Below are 5,074 nucleotides of genomic sequence, written 5' to 3'. Positions count from 1 at the left end.
GAATGGAATCCCAAAATCTCTGTAGATGTTCATTGAAATGAAAAATAAACAACCTAAATTTAAAAAAAAGAAATAAAAAAAGAACAGTTAATGAAACCTTCAGCCTGCCCTTTCCTACTCAACTGAGACCCAACTAAGACTTTAGCAGCACCTGAAGTAGGAATCCCTAATCGCCAACCACTATCCTTTTAATCAAAGGCTTTTTGGTGCCAGTCTAAAGATTGGCAAATTCATGTAACAGTACCAATCAAAACAATATTCTCTGTTAAAAAACATTTACCAAGTCAAAGCAATGTAGAAAATGAGAGAGGAGAGAGAGAGAGAGAGAGAGAGCGCGAGCACAAACTTATTTGTAAAACATAAAAAAAGCACTACCCATATAAGAAGATTACTAGAAGAAACAAAATTACCCCAACCCATTCCCTCCTTGGTGGACTCAAGAATGGTTGAATTTGTGGTTACTTCAGAATACAACTTTATGGTTTAAAGTATGAATCACAGCCCTACACAAATAATCTGAACACATCAGTCCTTTAGAAAGCAGCATGTTCCAGAAGTCTAACATAGCCCCAGCCTATGACAGAAAGTATTCCTCAAGGAGGGGGCACAGGGCAGGTTAAGTAAGGTCACTTCAGAACCCAGATGGCTGACTTTCTGTTGGATTTGCTAGGAATCCAGTAGAGCCGGTTTCAAATTTTGTATGGACACTTGCTGGATATCACCTTCTTATCCAGTAGTTGTAATCCATGTGGAGTCCACAGTGAATGCAGCAAATCTGAGGTAGTCAGTCCTTAAGATGGCTCAGTGTCCGAACAGAAAGAGATATTCAAATGACCACTGGCTGGAGGTTTTGATTTGGTTGGTTGTTTTGTTGTTGTATCACAATGAGAAATTCCCCCCTAAATCTACTATACATAAAGAGGAGTAGTGACACTGGAAACTTCCAAAGTGCAATAGGGCTGATTTCTTAGAGTGGTCTGCATCACTGCTGTGAATCTAGCTAGCTGAGATGAGGCAATGAATGGCTGCTCATGGTGCTTCACTGGAGTCTAGTTACCTTAGGAGGGTTGTTAGCAAAGAGCAAAGACCATTCCTTAATTGTACTGTGTGGGGTTGCTTTTCTGATTTTCAAGCACAGCTGAAGTTTGAGGGCCTGTTTTTTTGAAATCTCATCCCTACCTCTCTATTTTTGTGTCTTACTACTTCAAAGCTTTTCTTTAGTTCTTTATCCCTAAGGGAAAAGGAATGCAATCAGTAAATATTACTTCACTAGGTTGTATTGAAAATATTCTTCTTTAAAAGGAAAGAAAAAACCAAACAACCAAAAGTGCCACCCTTTAAAAGAAGAATCTTGAAGAAGGGGAAAACCGGGGGAGAATTAGTATATAAAAATCCTTATAAAATAAATTTTTTTAAGGCTTCAATCGAACAAAAACCCAGAATACTGTGTGAAACTTTATGGTCTTATTTTCTATGACAGCAAGTCTATGAAAACTTTCAAATGAGTACCTATTTCAGGACTACCTAGAAAACAACGGGATAAAAAATTTTCTAATAACATGATGATTCCTTCTAAGACGGACCTTCAGTAAGCAACAGACAATTGGTAACAGTTTTCTCGTTCAAGTCAAGTCCTACTCATGATCCCATGATTTCTCCTCACTTCTGTTTTGTGGGAGCCAATCAGATCAGGTCAGGATGAGTGTGGTGAGTTACTGCCCTCTCAAGGCAGCCCCTGACATATCTTGTGTGTGAGCAAGGAGCAAGGAGCAAGTCCAAGTGGAGGTTTAAATTCAAGCCAGCTGTACTCTCAAGAGAAAAGACAGAGATTCACTTTTAAAGTCACCCAAACAAACAATATTTCCATCTGGTGTCATTTACAGGTCTTCCCATTTTATTTATTTATTTATTTTTAAAAAATTCGTGTCCCTAAATGACATATGGATATGCCGCCATATGTGGTCATTTAACTCCAGGTAGCATTCATTTTAAGTACCTGTTCCGGCTTTCTACGTGCTTGGCAGTGGACTACAGGGAAGGGAACTGCTTGTCGCTGTAGATCTCTGGTGGCCCTTGTGGTGTCTTCCTCGTGGTTAACCTGGCTCCAGGACGTCTGTATCTGCCGCTAGTCATCTCTGGTTCTGGGGTTTCTGGAATGATGGCTGGGGCCGGGGCTGCTTGCACTGGAGCTGTCTTGTTCCAGGGACCCGGAAGACTTCTACGCCTTCGCCGCCTCCTCCAACTTCTTCCCAATTACCACCTGGATCTTCTCGCCCCGCCCGGATGGGTGGGCAGGCGGCGGGCGCGGCCCGGCGGGGCGTTCTGGAGCTGCGGGTCGACCGAGGCTCTGTGCTCACGCTGAGGCGAAGGCGGCAGCGCAGGCGCGGCTCCAGCCCTACCACAAGGAGTCGCCTTGTGCAGCCCGCGCCCTCTGCCGGAGCGACTGCGCTGGGGCTCCCGGCGGCTCCGCTGTACGAGGAAAAGAAAAGGATCGTGCGGGCTGGCGGTTCCAGTGAAGGCTCTAGCCCAGCTGCGGCGCGTGCAGGCCAGCTGCATTTCTTCTAAGACAGATTGTTATCGTTGTTCATTGTTGTTGATTCAGAACTTACCCATAACTGAGCCTTCAGTGGCTTTTCAGAGGCTTTAATCACAAACAGAAGGAGACTACCCATCTTTTGGATTCAAACTGCGTACCTGTGGGTTGGCAGCGTAATACCTTACATTGGAGGCCACCAGTGATCTGCATTTGGTTTTACTGTCATTGCATTAAGTCAGAACTGACCCACTAGTGGGTTTTCTGAGGAAGTAAATCACAAAGAGGTGATTGCCCAGAGCTACCAGTATTTTTGAACTGCCAGAGAAATATTGCCTTTATGTTAACAACACAATTCCCTAAAGATAATGCTACCTAGTCCATGGTATACTCAATATACTTTGCCAACATCATGATTTAAAGGTATCAATTTTACTTTGGTCTTCCTTTTTTATTGTCCCATTTTCACAAGCATACGAAGCAATTGAAAAGACCATTGGTTGGGTCAGGCACCTTAGTCTTTAACGAGACAAGTTTACTCATTGATTTAGAGAAGTCTTTGGTAGCAGATCAGTCAATATGTTGTTTAATTTCTTAACTACTGCGTCCGTGGATGTTGATTGTAGATGCAAGGAAAAGAGAATCCTTGACAACTTCAATCTTTTCTTCATTTATCATGATGTTCTTTATGGGTCCAGTTGTGATGAATTTTTTTAAAAAATCTTCAGATTCAGTGTGAAAAACAATACATAGAAATTTTATGAACTTTGTATGTAAATCAGTATATAAAAAAGGGCACATTTTCCACTCCCTAAAAAAAAATCCCCACAAAACCCAAACTTCAGGTGTAATCCCTGTTGTTGTTGTTTTGTGCTATCAAGTCACTTTTGACTCATAGCAATTTAGCTCTGAACTCTAACTTGAGCCAATCTCACTGTCTCTGACACACCTATCACCCCAGTTACTGTTTCAATCAATCTCATCCAGGGTTTTCCTCTTTTATGTTGTCTCTTCATCCTTCCAAGCATGATGTCCTTCTCTTAGGACTGGTCCTTCCTGGCTACTTGCCCAAAGTATGTCAGGTGGAGCTTAAAAATCCTTGCCTTCAAGGAGAAGCTTGTTTTACTCTCTCAAGGGAAAATATGTTTCTTCTCCTGGGAGTCCATGGTATGGTCAATACTCTTTTTCCAGCACCACAACTCATAAAGTATCATTTCTTCTTCTGTCATGGTTAGTTATTGTTCAGCTCTTTGATGCGCAGTAGCCATTGAGAAGACCATGGCCTGGATCAGGAGCACCTTAGTCTCTAGACTGACGTCTTTGCTCTTTAGCACTCTGGTGAGGTTCCCTGATGGCATGCAATTTGTCTTTTCTATTTCCTAACTACTGGTATCAAGAATGTTGATTATTGGAACTGAGCAAATTAAAATTGTTGACAATCTCAATCTCTTCTCCATCTATCATGGTGCTGCTCAGTGATGAAAATCTTTATCTGCTTGAGGTTGAACTTCAATCTATATTGAAGACTTCAGTCTTTGACCATTTGCAGCAAGTACTTCAGGTCCTCAGTTTTAGTGAGCAAAAAAGTTATGGCATCTGCATAATGCAGGTTGTTGATGTGTATTTCTCCAATTCTGATGACACATTACACCACATAAAGTCCAGCCTCCTGAATGATATGTTCTACATATAGATTGGAAAGGTGTGCAGATAGAACACATCCCCAACACACTCTTTTCCTGATTTTGAACCAGGTACTGTTCCCTTCCTCTGTTCTGATAACTGCTTCTTGGTCCAGGTATAGGCTTTGCATGAGCACAATCAGGTGTTCTGAGATTCCCATACTTCTCAATGTTGGACACAATTTGTTGTGATCCACATACATGGTCCTTTTGCATTAGGAATGAAACAGATAGACATCCCTCTGGTACTCTCTGCTTTTAGCCAAGATCCATCTGACATTGACTATTATATCCCTAGTGCCATGGCCTCTTCTAAACTCTGCTTATATTACTGGTAGTTCTTTTGATGTACTATTCTTGCCATTTTAAAAAATAATCGTCATCAGGATTTTGCCTGCACGTGATATTAGTGATATTGTTTGATAATTTCCATATTCTGTTGAGTGGGGATAAATATAAATCTCTTACAGTCAGTTGGCCAGGTAGTTGTCTTCTAGATTTCTTGGCAAAACCTAGTGAGCACATAAAGGACCACATCTGTTTGCTGAAATATGTATTCCATTAATTCCCAAGGCCTTATTTTTTTGCCAGTTCCTTTAGAGTAGCTTGAACTTCCCCTTTCATCACTATTGCCTCTTCATCATATGTTGTTTGATGAAATTCCTATGTATAAATTAATTCTTTCTGAGACCATGACTGTGCACTCCTTCCATTTTCTTTTGATTCTTCCTGGGTTAATCTATATTCTGCCCAGAGTGTTCTTAAGTATTACAACTGAAGGCTTGAATTCGTTCTTCAGTTTCTTTGGTTTAAAAAATGCCAATCAAGTTCTTCTCTTTTGGTTTTCTGAAAACAAAAT

The 5,074-nt window shown here is 41.2% G+C and overlaps 1 pseudogene; it reads right to left on the bottom strand.

The window, feature by feature from the left end:
• Window positions 1–1,094: 1,094 nt before the first annotated feature.
• The window catches only part of LOC102864795, an 18,535-nt pseudogene continuing 14,555 nt past the window's right edge, over window positions 1,095–5,074 (bottom strand).

The sequence above is a fragment of the Elephantulus edwardii genome, unplaced genomic scaffold (genome assembly GCF_000299155.1).
Source record: "Elephantulus edwardii isolate Elephantulus edwardi_28Jun2011 unplaced genomic scaffold, EleEdw1.0 scaffold00184, whole genome shotgun sequence".
NCBI classification, from domain to species: domain Eukaryota; kingdom Metazoa; phylum Chordata; class Mammalia; order Macroscelidea; family Macroscelididae; genus Elephantulus; species Elephantulus edwardii.
This window is presented reverse-complemented; position numbering and strand designations above follow the sequence as displayed.